Source organism: Schistocerca gregaria, chromosome 2, assembly GCF_023897955.1.
Source record: "Schistocerca gregaria isolate iqSchGreg1 chromosome 2, iqSchGreg1.2, whole genome shotgun sequence".
Taxonomy (NCBI): domain Eukaryota; kingdom Metazoa; phylum Arthropoda; class Insecta; order Orthoptera; family Acrididae; genus Schistocerca; species Schistocerca gregaria.
This window is the reverse complement of record NC_064921.1, coordinates 653,071,223-653,086,096: the sequence shown is the minus strand read 5'-3', so window position 1 is coordinate 653,086,096 and position 14,874 is coordinate 653,071,223.

Sequence of the window (14,874 nt, the reverse complement as noted above, 5' to 3'; positions counted from 1 at the left end):
ACGGCAGCGCCGTATTGCCTGTTTACATATCTCTGCATTTGAACATGCAAGTTTATACCAGGCTATATTTTGTCAGATCTCAATAGTTGCCAACAATGTAACACAGCTGTAAGATTGTTTCTAGGTTTTGATATGACACGACGTACGGACGGTCAAAGGATCAATGTCAACAACTGTATAGTTGGTGGTAATGATGAATACGTAACATGTTAGTACAATCTTCCGTAGGTGAGTGGCAGTTGACTGTCATTAGAAGAGAGATCCTTTTGCGATTGTTGAACGCTACAATATTTACGAACTTTACAGCATAATACGTGTAATGGAGAGTGATATATGTTTGAGAATTCATGTTTGCTCGTTGCTTACCTCTTTGGACTGTATTTAGTGGCGTAATAATTTTAAGAACTTGATAATTGGATCATGTGTTCCCGACACACGCTGTCCGTAGCTAGCAGTCTAGTGGCTACCGTTGTTGGCTCTGGATCTCGGGGTCCCGGGTTAGATTCCGGCCGGGTTGGGGATTTTCTCTGCCCGGGGACTGGGTGTTTGCGTTGTCCTCGTCATTTCATCATCATCATCATCACTCGTGACCAATGGCTAGATTGGGCTGTGAAAGAAACTGGACTGTGTAAAAAAGTTGGGGCTTTATACGGGCGCTGATGACCGGGCGGTTGAGCGCCCTAAAAATGGTTCAAATTGCTCTGAGCACTATGGGACTTAACATCTGAGGTCATCAGTCGCCTAGAACTTAGAACTACTTAAACCTAACTAACCTAAGGACATCACACACATCCATGCCCGAGACAGGATTCGAACCTGCGACCGTAGCGGTCGCGTGAGCGCCCTACAAACCAAACATCATCCTGAAACATGCTGAGTTATTAATATAATTGAACCACACATTTCGATCACTTGTGCCGCATAATCTCCATAATGAAAACAGTAATAACTATCGGAATAATTTTTAGAATAACATCCAGGTTCAGTTCCCAGAAATGTTCTTAATATATTCCACGACCGTTTTCGCAGTTTTAAGCTTAGAAACCGGACTTGGGAGAAATGAAGAAAATTGCTGGCAACTGAAAAGAATTTTTACTCTGTAAATACATATTGCAGTTGTTCATCTGATCAAATATTTTGCCTGAGAATAACGGTACACACTAACACCTGAAGCGTGACGGCATTGTGGTTCGCACAAGAGGAGCAGGCCCTTTAACGTATGCACTGCGCGCAGGCTCACCTGTGCCGGCAGGGATGTGATTACACTGCACTCAGCGAGTGCAGGTTTCCATCAGCCGGAGCTGGGATTGTTCATTAAAAGGGCGCGGGGGCCGGGGGCGCGCTGTACACCCGCCGGCCCCAATTTCCAGGACCGCCGCCGGCCGGACCCGCGGTGGCACCGCGCCTGCGCTCCACTCAGCTGCTAATGGCCCCGGTTCCGGTTTCCTCATTTGTTGGTGCCGCACTTTCTTGTTCTCGCCGGAACGCCGAATGCTTACTGAGAGACTCCGCTGAAATTTTACCAACCAAATCGCACACACAGGTAAACAGCACGGAGCGCTTAATTGTTAGGTACTACAGTTGCTCCAAGAGTATACTACGCAAGCTTTAAAAATTTTTGTCATATGACTGACAATTCTCAGCAACTTATTTGGCAGGGGCGTTAAGAATATCACGCTGGCGCATAAGTTCGTAGCCTTTTTGGTTTTGCTCGTTCCTACTCCTGTTATTGGTTTATTTATCGGTTGTCATTTTTTATTTGTAGTTCACTGTTTCTGTTTAAGTTGACATATTGTTATTTTGTCATTTGGAGATAGTGAGCGGAGCTTTGGACACTAGGAAGTGGGGTGCCAAGTGGAGAAATCGGAACGTTCCCCACATATCCTTCCATATGAGTTCAATAGAGGAGTGAGTAAGAATGATGCCACTCAACAGGCTACGGCAAGAAAATGACATTCACTGTTTTAATTAGGATCATTTTGACGTTAGTGACTCTCCACATTCGGTACAACCCTCGTCGCTTGATAAAGAGAGTTTATGCGCTTTAATCCACACTAATTCACTTCAGTGTACTCAAGTACTCGAATATATGATAATCTGCTACCATACCGCCATTGTGCTACATTTGCATCAGTGAGGAGGTTCAAAAATCAGGTGTATGTTTACGGCATGTTCTAAGCCAAAATCACAACAAGAAGAAAATCTTTGGGTGGCCATACGCGCATCTATACTTGCTCGTCAATCAAATGAGCTGGCGAACAGCACCAAACATTCTTGTCCCGTACCGTTACTGGGGACGAAAAATGGTATCTTAATGTTAATGTACGACAAAGGATTGAATGGTTGAGACCAAACAAAGCAACAGTTCCCCATACAAAGACATGTGCACAAAGACATGTGCACATTCATAAAAGATAGTATTGTACACTCTACAGGAACAGCGGCAGTCTGGTGTTCTATCAATTGCTTTCACGAGGTGTGAAAGATTGCGGAAGCATTCGTGAAGTTATGCTGCTCCACGATAAGGCCCCCTCGTATTCTGCTTGACTGCCAAAACACGCTATTCAGGAGTTGAGTTAGGAAGTCATCCAACGCCGTCTACCATGTGTGAGACTGGTTCTGCTCTATTTTGCTAACATAGTTGTGCACGAACGTTTTGTATTTTAGGCTTCCGATGTGGGAAGACACCATCTCATGCATGATGAGTTCAGAAGACTGCAGCAGTACAGACAATGATGTAATCAGACAATGACCTTAATGTCAGTACCGCTCCACTACCTGTATCACTAACACAAATTAGCGTACGGGTTCAAACGTAACTATATGTTAGCAAAAAATGAAAATCTTTTTTTATATTTTGACTCTAAGTATGACTTTATGACATATCAATCATAATTTTAATATGGTCCGCCCCCAGTAGCTGCTTTATGCGGTGGCGCGACACGGGCCTGTTGTCTCGGCCGCGGGCGCGCGTGGACGAGTAAGTGTTTACACTGCCGGTACTCGCGCTGGTTGTTGTCTGACTCGATCGCCATGGCACACAATTTTCGAAAGACTACGTTCCAGTTTACGAATGGTTCAAATGGCTCTGAGCACTATGGGACTTAACATCTGTGGTCATCAGTCCCCTAGAACTTAGAACTACTTAAACCTAACTAACCTAAGGACATCACAAACATCCATGTCCGAGGAAGGATTCGAACCTGCGACCGTAGCAGTCGCGCGGTTCCGGACTGAGCGCCTACAACGGCTAGACCACCGCGGCCGGCTTCCAGTTTACGTTCGATAACGAATATGCCAGACCCGAAGCTTTAGAAATACAGCGTTTTTTTGAAGGAAGAAGTTCGTTTACCTGCTGCAGACATAATTGGAATAGACCTGTCCATTGTAAGCAGTACAATGTACGTAAAGATTACCGATGAAGGTGCGTGTGGAAGAACTCTCTCCGCTGCTCAAAGAGGATTTAAATTTCGACACAATGATGGCCATATAAGCGATGTAACAGTAGCTCCTTCAGGATTAGGTGTGAGGGTCATTCGGATCTTTGAATTGGCGTTTCAGGTATCAGAATCGATGGTTACAGAATCGCTACAACCATATGGAACGGTACTTAGTTATATGCCTGCCCAAGTTTTAGCACCTACCCTGTACTGAACGACGTCCGACAGGTGCGGATCGTCCTTAATAAACATATCCCTTCTTATTTATACATTGGAGGATGTCGCGCTATTGTGATTTACGATGGACAGCCACGCTCATGTTCTGGCTGTGGTGGAGAAGCACATACCCACTCAGAGTACATACAACGCCGCGTGGTGCAACTTCCACATGGAGGAGCGTCACAGCGAAAAGTTCCCACGCAACTGCCGATGACGTACGTGTCGGTGGCCCGCCGGAGGTGTTGTCAAGTTCGGAGCAGACAAGGACGTGTTTATGCAAGAGCGACGGGAGCATGGAGGTGACTCGGAGAATGTCCCTACACCCACGTCACGTCAGGTGAGGGAGCAACCTTCCGAAAACTCACATGTAGCACGCGGCGTGGAAGTAGAGGTGGCACCGGCAACGGACCAACGAACGATCGACGGACACAGTGCGGCAGCAGAGGACAGCGCACGCAAACAGCGATCGCCGAAGCATCGCAAAAAGCTTCGCCATAGTTCGGGCGACACGTCCCACCCTACCCTAGGGGACACGAAAGTTATCCTAGCCGAAGAACTCTCTGACACGGAACACGTGCCTTTAGACGACACTGACAGGTTTCCTTTAAATGGTGACCGGATGTCCTGACTTTCGGACGGTCACTCTTCATTGACACCGACTGACCCAGCGCTACCAACGAAAGAGTCACGGACACGAGTGTCCCGGCAGCCACATCGAAATACACTCCTGGAAATTGAAATAAGAACACCGTGAATTCATTGTCCCAGGAAGGGGAAACTTTATTGACACATTCCTGGGGTCAGATACATCACATGATCACACTGACAGAACCACAGACACATAGACACAGGCAACAGAGCATGCACAATGTCGGCACTAGTACAGTGTATATCCACCTTTCGCAGCAATGCAGGCTGCTATTCTCCCATGGAGACGATCGTAGAGATGCTGGATGTAGTCCTGTGGAACGGCTTGCCGTGCCATTTCCACCTGGCGCCTCAGTTGGACCAGCGTTCGTGCTGGACGTGCAGACCGCGTGAGACGACGCTTCATCCAGTCCCAAACATGCTCAATGGGGGACAGATCCGGAGATCTTGCTGGCCAGGGTAGCTGACTTACACCTTCTAGAGCACGTTGGGTGGCACGGGATACATGCGGACGTGCATTGTCCTGTTGGAACAGCAAGTTCCCTTGCCGGTCTAGGAATGGTAGAACGATGGGTTCGATGACGGTTTGGATGTACCGTGCACTATTCAGTGTCCCCTCGACGATCACCAGAGGTGTACGGCCAGTGTAGGAGATCGCTCCCCACACCATGATGCCGGGTGTTGGCCCTGTGTGCCTCGGTCGTATGCAGTCCTGATTGTGGCGCTCACCTGCACGGCGCCAAACACGCATACGACCATCATTGGCACCAAGGCAGAAGCGACTCTCATCGCTGAAGACGACACGTCTCCATTCGTCCCTCCATTCACGCCTGTCGCGACACCACTGGAGGCGGGCTGCACGATGTTGGGGCGTGAGCGGAAGACGGCCTAACGGTGTGCGGGACCGTAGCCCAGCTTCATGGAGATGGTTGCGAATGGTCCTTGCCGATACCCCAGGAGCAACAGTGTCCCTAATTTGCTGGGAAGTGGCAGTGCGGTCCCCTACGGCACTGCGTAGGATCCTACGGTCTTGGCGTGCATCAGTGCGTCGCTGCGGTCCGGTCCCAGGCCGACGGGCACGTGCACCTTCCGCCGACCACTGGCGACAACATCGATGTACTGTGGAGACCTCACGCCCCACGTGTTGAGCAATTCGGCGGTACGTCCACCCGGCCTCCCGCATGCCCACTATACGCCCTCGCTCAAAGTCCGTCAACTGCACATACGGTTCACGTCCACGCTGTCGCGGCATGCTACCAGTGTTAAAGACTGCGATGGAGCTCCGTATGCCACGGCAAACTGGCTGACACTGACGGCGGCGGTGCACAAATGCTGCGCAGCTAGCGCCATTCGACGGCCAACACCACGGTTCCTGGTGTGTCCGCTGTGCCGTGCGTGTGATCATTGCTTGTACAGCCCTCTCGCAGTGTCCGGAGCAAGTATGGTGGGTCTGACACATCGGTGTCAATGTGTTCTTTTTTCCATTTCCAGGAGTGTACATAAGAGAAAGTTTCTCGGGTTGATGACCACTGCGATTGGGCGGAATCAGTCGAAGACATACAGGAATTGGCACACCCAAATGACGACAACTCACTTTTAGAACGCATACCGCGGAACGAAAACAACGGAGGGCAACCCGTTGGCGGGCACCCCTCTGAGCACGAATAGTGGACTAACGCCCTTGGAGTTCTGAATGACATGACACGAACATGACAACGACAACGAACCAAGCATATGAGGTGGGCACATTGAACATTAACACCGCACGTTCGCTTGCAAAGATGCAACTTCTCCGGGACATGATTTACGCCACAGACGTTGATATTCTACAGATGCAGGAAACCTGGAATGCTGCTTTTCCCGACGTGCAAGGTTACAACACTTATCTAGCGCCGAGTCCAGATGGAGGACGTGACACCGCGATACTAGTCCGGGAAGGGATTCCGACGAGTGATCTCGATTACCTTCCTTCGACTCGGGGTTTGGCAATGACCGTGAATGGCATTCGTATCGTCAACATCTATGCACCCTCCGGATCTGACAATCGACAGGCGCGTCATGATTCTACTCGGAAAAAATTGCCTCTCCCCGTCCCCCCGCCCCCCCTATTCCATGGCTGATATGATCACATCTTGGTAGGGGGGATTTTAACTGTGTATTCACACCGAAGGATCAAACTCCTAATTTCAGCTCCTGCCACGCATTGGACACGATCTGCCGGGACATGGCCCTGATGGACACGTGGGAAAAGATCCATGGGCAGTGAGAGGGCTACACGTATTTTACTACCCACTCGGCGAGCAGGCTGGGTCGGATTTATGTTTCTGACAGATTAAGGGATCACGTGTTGGCTGCTGAACGTTGGCCCACAGCTTTTACGGATCACCTTGCATATTTATGCACGTTTTATGTCAGCCAAGGAATGTTGTTTAAGATCAAATACGAGACTTTAACTCTCCCACTCCATTCTGGTGGACTTAATCTCACGGATGTGCGGAACAAGGCTCTAGCTCTATACCTGCGAGCGACGCTACGAAGTTGGAACCAACAGCAACACGCCATCACGTCGGCGATCCCGGATGTGATTCTTCCCACGTCCTTTGAACAATATCGCCCTGTTTTTCTCACATCGCGCGATTATTTGTTGATTTTAGTTATGGTCAGTTGCAGATACCTTCTACAAGAATCCCCACTACCCGATACATCGATATTTGCGGCGTCATCATGGCAGCAATGTTGTCGAAATTAAATACCCAACGCGAGACTGGCGACAAATTTGGCGATCTGTCCTTACACCTCTCCTCACCACAGCAGCGCGATCGTCATGGTATACACTAATCAACCGCAAGACAGTCAACCGCCAACGATTGCACGACATTCACATGGTAGATTCCCCGCTCTGCCTTATATGTGGCATGCAGGACACCGACGAACTTTCTCTGCAGTGCGGTGAGGCAACGGATGTTTGGCGGCTGACGCAACGCATCTTGGCCCTCCTCGGATGCACCGACGAATCCACGATCACGACGGACGCTTTATTTTTCCCCTACGCTGTCTTTTTCCCCTCACAAAAACATCGACAATCCGCTGGATTGGAGGACATGCATAGCACTACGTGCTCTCGCGGACCTTCATACCAGGCATGGGCTACTGGCATTATCTATTAGAACAACACGAAATAATCCGACGCCACTCTAAATATAAAACGCATTTTGAGAACTTTCTAGGCAGCATGTTTCATAACCCCTCCTCCACCCCCCGCCCCCCACCCCTGAAGCGCTGGGAAGTCCCAGGTTTACGTTGTTTCGAGGGATAGTACATTACTCCCAGTGAATTGACGAGGATGTCACTTCGGCCCTATATTTCTTTCCTTTCTTTTTCGTATATGATTGTTCTTTTGGGACATTAAAATTAAGTGAATAAATGAAATATTATTGCCGGCCGCGGTGGTCTCGCGGTTCTAGGCGCGCAGTCCGGAACCGTGCGACTGCTACGATCGCAGGTTCGAATCCTGCCTCGGGCATGGATGTGCGTGATGTCCGTAGGTTAGTTAGGTTTAAGTAGTTCTAAGTTCTAGGGGACTAATGACCACAGCAGTTGAGTCCCATAGTGCTCAGAGCCATTTGAACCTTTTTTTGAAATATTATTGTTACTAACAAAAAAATTACAATGTACAATGTTTCCTTCCTGTTGCCTCTACCTTATTTATCCGGTCAGGAGACGGGGACACCGTGGCCAGGCCTCCAAGTACGACCCCTGCCGACTCTGCCCCCTGACCTACTACACACATAAAAAAGTCACGGTCCGAAAAAAAAGGGGTCAGCGTGACAGAATGTCAATCCTAGGGGCCCGGGTTCGATTTCCGGCTGAGTTGGAGATTTTTCTCCTCTCAGGAACTAGTGTTGTTTTATCCTAGTCATCATCATTTCATCCACATCGACGCGCAAGTCGTCGAAGTGGCGTCACATCAAAATACTTGCACCCGACTAAAGGTCTACCGGACGGAAGTCCCTAGTCACACTACATTTACATTTACATTTTAATATATACAGATGGGTAAAATATTGATATTGGGTGTTCACTACTGTGAAGCGAAATTCCTAACGATTCTAACGTTGTTTAATAGTAAGATGGTTGATGATCATACCTGGGGTTTGATGAAATACGAACAAGGTAAATACAACTGGGGCCAGAGATATCAATTAAGCTAAAATGCACAATTAAAATAACCAAATAATGTATGGTCGTTGGTAAACAGCAATCATAAAGAAGTAAACAGTTACATGAATTCAGTAATTTCAAAGTATAAAGCACTCTACAGTGGCTGATCAATCCTTTTCGTTAGATCGGATATATCACGTGTTTCTGCTTCAATTAAGCTCAACAATCGTCAGTCGTGAATATGTCTAACTACTCGTCATGGTTGAATGTACGAAAAAAATAGAGATGAAGAAGACTGCAGCTCTGAGCGTAAATTGGACATCACTTAATCGTGTAACGCGAGCGAGCGTTTTTATCTATCGTCGGCAGGGCAGTGAGAATCTATTCTAGATGTCCCCGACTGTTAAATTCCAATCTGCTACATTTCGTACTGCTTCGGTGAAGCCAAGACTTCTAGTTGTTTCCTAGTGAAATTAATTGGCATGGTACATGCTATCTGGCTGGATAATGCGTAGGTCGTTGCACTCAAACCGCTGGCGAGCAGTAATTGCCACTGCTCGGTGCAATTCTCCGTACTAGGAGACTTCGCAGTTTAACTTCTTGAGAGTTAAGACGAGCCTGTGAACAAGTGATCACATAATTACTCTTGCAATCGTCTCAGTACGGCGAAAGTCGCCTTGCTCAAACACTCGGCTATTTGGTGCAAGGGAGGAGCCAATTTCTCTGTTTGAAGTTTGCCTATATCAAAGCTGGTAGTCACGCGTTTTCTTTCTGGCCAATCAAAGCAATCGTACTTGTTATAGCCCCACCCACTAGAGTTTCTGAAGCATGTCAAGGGCGTCGTTTCTTTCATAGGCAGAGTTAAACTTCTGCCTCATAATACCGAGATAAACTGCTTTTCTCCTTGCTGGTTTTTACGTAGATTGCAACAGTTTTGAGGTGGATTTCTCCAGAAGTTTATCTGATATCTCCAGCCGTGTTCCTAGAAAGGCTTTCTGAAGGGTCATCGCTGAAAGCAGGGACAATGGCAGCTTTTGCCAGTGGCCTACACAGTGGCTCTAGCATCTCATTGTGTCTGCTGGATGTTCCGCTGTGAAGGTTTCAGCCGAGCATGGGACGGACAATGCGGTCATAATATTCTCCTCTTCTCAGAACTGTGTCTTATGGCTCGGTTTTGGAAAATTACTTGTGTGCAGTTACTAATGTGAGGGTTATTGGTTTAGATTCATGAAATTCTGGCTTGCTTATTCAATTTGCCTATTAATAAAATTGGTAAATTTTCACGTAATTGTCATGTGAAATATCGATTTAACCGGAATTGTTTCAGGAATGCAATTTAAGATTTGCTATTTTTTTACACCTTACATCCCACCTAATGCACCTGGTCTTGCACTCTCAGGTTTTTAGATTTTTTTCCTCAAGTAATTTCCTTCCTGGACAAAAATGCGCTCTGTACGTCACTCGACGATTCTGTAGCCTCAAAACCACCTGATTTCTACAGTTGCGGGATGAAAAAGTTACCCTAGCTTTAGCAGACTGTTATAACTGGTGAAGGAGAATATATTATTGACGACAAAAGAATCTCTGTTATGAGTATCTGTTGTGTTTATTAAACTTATGGAAAAATATCACAATGGGCAGAAGTAAATCATAAGGAGGTATGAGCTCCACACAGTGTAAGATATCCCTTCGAAATTCTAGCTAAACTACTGTATATCTATTATTTGGCGATCGGTCATTGATGGGAACCACTTACAAACAGAGAAGTCCTAGAAAATGGCGATGCCTAATAACAATGTTACTGATCTGTGTGTGTCTGTAGATAGGACCTGGATCAAAAGGGGTCACACATCTCTGTATGGAGTTGCATCTGTTATTGGTATTGACACAGATAAAGTCTTAGGTGCAGAAATTATGTCTAAATACTTCCACCAGTGTGCTACAAGGAAAATGTCCAACAATGAAGACAGTGAGAAACTGTGGCAAGGAAAGCATGCAGTAGATGCTCTAAATATTATAGTGGTTTAAGTGGGGCATAGAGGCTGCTGCAGTTGTGAGGATGTTCTCCAGATCTGACTACCATTCTGGTGTTAATGAATACCTTTGTGACGGGGCCTTCTTTTCGTTGAAAGCTGTAACAGATAAAAATCCGTATAATACAATAAAAAAGTTGGAATATGTTGGCCACATCAAAAAGAGGCTTTGTGGTAGGCTTTGTCGCTAGGTAAAAGAAAAGAAAAGTGATGTACCTGAGAATGGAAAACCACTAAGAGGAAAAGGCAGGCTTACTCTGAAAGAAATTGATTCTCTTAAGACATTTCCAGGGGGATATGTGGGCTCTGACCACAATCTGTTGGTTATGAACTGTAGATTAAAACTGGAGAAACTGCAAAAAGGTGGGAATTTAAGGAGATGGGACTTGGATAAACTGAAAGAAACAGAGGTTGTAGAGAGTTTGAGGGTGAGCGTAAGGGAACAATTGACAGGAATGGGGGAAAGAAATACGGTAGAAGAAGAATGGGTAACTTTGAGGGATGAAATAGTGAAGGCAGCAGACGATCAAGTAGAAATCCTTGGGTAACAGAAGAAATATTGAATTTAACTGATGAAAGGAGAAAATATAAAAACGCAGTAAACGAAGCAGGCAAAAAGGAATACAAACGTCTCAAAAACGAGATCGACAGGAAGTGCAAAATGGCTAAGCAGGGATGGTTAGAGGACAAATGTAAGGATGTAGAGGCTTATATCACTAGGGGTAAGATAGATACTGCCTACAGGAAAATTAAAGAAACCTTTGGAGAAAAGAGAACCACTTGTATGAATATCAAGAGCTCAGATGGAACCTAGTTCTAAGCAAAGAAGGGAAAGTAGAAAGGTGGAAGGGTCTATACAGGGTCTATACAGTATATACAGGGGCGATGTTCTTGAGGACAATATTATGGAAATGGAAGAGAATGTAGATGAAGAAAGCAGGTGTCGACAGATGTGAAAATTACCGAACTATCAGTATAATAAGTCACAGCTGCAAAATACTAAAGCGTATTCTTTACAGACGAATGGAAAAACTGGTAGAAGCAAACCTTGCCGAAGATCAGTTTGGATTCTGTAGAAATTTTGGAACACGAGAGGCAATACTGACCCTACGACTTATCTTAGAAAATAGATTAAGGAAAGGGAAACCTACATTTCTAGCATTTGTAGACTCAGAGAAAGCTTTTGACAATGTTGACTGGAATACTCTCTTTCAAATTCTAAAGGTGCCAGGTGTAAAATACAGGGAGAGAAAGGCTATTTACAATTTGTACAGGAACCAGATGGCAGTTATAAGAGTCGAGGGGCATGAAAGGGAAGTAGCGGTTGGGAAGGGAGTGAGACAGGGTTGTAGCCTCTCCCCGATGTTATTCAATCTGTATATTGAGCAAGCAGTAAAGGAAACAAAAGAAAAATTCGAAGTAGGTATTAAAGTGAATGGAGCAGAAATAAAAATGTCGAGATTCGCCGATGACATTGTAATTCTGTCAGACACAGCAAAGGATTTGGAAGAGCAGTTGAACGGAATGGACAGTGTCTTGAAAGGAGAATATAAGACGAACATCAACAAAAGCAAAACGAGGATAATGGAATGTAGTCGAATTAAGTTGGGTGATGCTGAGGGAATTAGATTAGGAAATGAGACACTTAAAGTAGTGAATGAGTTTTGCTATTTCGGGAGCAAAATAACTGATGATGGTCGAAGTAGAGAGGATATCAAATGTAGGCTGGCAATGGCAAGGAAAGAGTTTCTGAAGAAGAGAAATTTGTTATCATCGAGTATAGATTAAAGTGTTAGGATGTCATTTCTGAAAGTATTTGTATGGAGTATAGCCATGTATGGAAGTGAAACATGGACGATAAATAGTTTGGACAAGAAGAGAATAGAAGCTATAAAATGTGGTGCTACAGAAGAATGCTGAAAAGTAGATGGGTAGATCACATAACGAACGAGGAGATATTGAATAGAATTGGGGAGAAGAGGAGTTTGTGGCACAACTTGACAAGAAGAAGGGACCGGTTGGTAGGACATGTTCTGAGGCATCAAGGGATCACAATTTTAGCATTGGAGGGCAACGTGGAGGGTAAAAATTCTAGAGGGAGACCAAGAGATGAATACATTAAGCAGATTCAGAAGGATGTTGGCTGCAGTAGGTACTGGGAGATGAAGAAGCTTGCACAGGATAGAGTAGCATGGAGAGCTGCATCCAACCAGTCTCAGGACTGAAGACAACAACAACAACAACAGTTATTTTATGGGAGAGCTATCAGGAAAAACACACACAATTTGTAACCATTATGACGTGCTGTGTGGGCATTTTTTTTTTCCACTGATCGGACACAATTGCACAATGTGTGTCCGAAAGACGATTGGTGTAAGTCCAACAACAGAAATTATACGTATTCACATAAACACTCATTACCACAACCCCTTATGAATGCAATTAAGCCCACATTCAGGTTTCTTGCAAACTCTGATTTATTGAAGAAGTGTCTTTATGGATAGGCACAAAATGCAAATGAAAGCCTTAATAATTTTATTGGGATTAGATGCTCAAAAAAGGACATTCTGTGGACTGCAGGGTCAAGAATGCTAACATATCAGTGTCTTACCAGCAAATACAGGCCAGGCAGATTCGAAGGATAGAGAAGAGAAACCTGGAGGATGAGCAACATCAGTATGGAGGATTTTAAAATTTAGGTAAACTTATTACATGTAGAAGTATGTAAAGAAAATTTTTGAACCTCATTTTTCTCTGTTTTACATTTTTTACGTTATTAGAAGCCTTCTCTCAAAAAACAGCTGTTCACAACGTGTTGCTGTTTCCCTGCAACTAAAAAATACGAGATCCTGCAATTACATTATGATTTTTATATGGTTGTATGTAGGAAAAAAGTTAATTTTGGATGTTTAGGAGTAAAAACTCTGTTAATGACACAGTTTGTACAATAAATTAGTAACTGTAGTTCAGTGTCTTATAACGTTCTCAGAACAATACAATAAAATTTTCAGATTAACTGCGTGATTGGAAATTGAGTTATAGCTTTTTATAAAAAAGACCATAAAAAATTAAAAATTCAAATTTCTGGCAAAACATTGCGTAGTTTACTGTATTTTCCCGTTAAGAGGCAGCTCTTTTGCTTTACAAATGCAAAATCTTATATTTGCTTATTAGTAAATATGGTTGTAATTACGGCTGCAATGATTTTTGAAATAAATGTTTACTTTTTCCGTTACATCCCCACTTAAGCTGAAATTGACATGAATGCCGAAAAGCTGTCACCTTCAGAAACGAACAGAGTAGATGCAGAATATTGTAACTGACAGACCATAGCGTTCTGTGAGACAAATTGCTATTACATGCCAAAGAGTATATTAATGATTTAGCTTACATTGTTAATAGTAATCTCAGACTTTCTGCTGACGGTTTAGTAATCTGTAATGTAACACTACCTGAAATAAGTTACGCAAATATTCGATCAGATTTTGATAAGGGGTCGAGTTGCTACAAGTATTGGCAGTTGTTTTTAACTGCTCATAAATGTAACACTGCCCACTTCACTAAAGGTTAAAAACAGTATTCTATGATTACAGTATCACTGAGTTACATTTGTGATCAGTTAACTTGTACCAATACCTGGTGAAACAATTTATATGTGAAATGCAATGATCATTAGTTGTAGATGAATGAGGTGGTAGTCTCTAGTTCATTGGCACTAGACTGGGAAATTACATCAATCTAAAAAAACGATTGCTTAAAACATACTGATACGATGCAGCCTACAATATCACTCATGTGTGTGGGACTCTTAGCAAATACGACTAACACGGTATACAGAGCGCAGTGCGTAGTACAGCACGAAATGCCAAGCGTTTGGTCATTGAAAGAATGTCACAGATATGATGAAAAACCTAAACTGGAATCCATAAAAGAGACGCCATTTAGCTCACAAAGCTTACCTACAAAGTTTCAACGTCCAACTTTAAATGAGAAATCTTCGAGTATTCTACAACACCTGCCTAACGCAAAGACAGGGTGACATCAATTACACGCTCACAGACGCATTTAAACAACCATTTTTCGTGTGTTCCATACGCGAATGGAATGGGAAGAAGGCTTAATAAGTTCCACAATGGGGAAATTTCCTCTTAGAGGCACTTCACAATGGTTTGCAGCTCGCCACGCTATTCTGTATTGTCAAGATATGCCACAAATTTCGTTTTTGTCTAATGCGATTCAGTACCTCCCCATTAGTTACTCGATTCACCCATCTGATCTTCAGAATTCTTGGTTTTTTAAATCCATCCTTAAGTGGTTGTCGATGATTTCGTTTGTTCTGAGAAGTCTTTCTCAACGACTTCATTTCTTCTGAA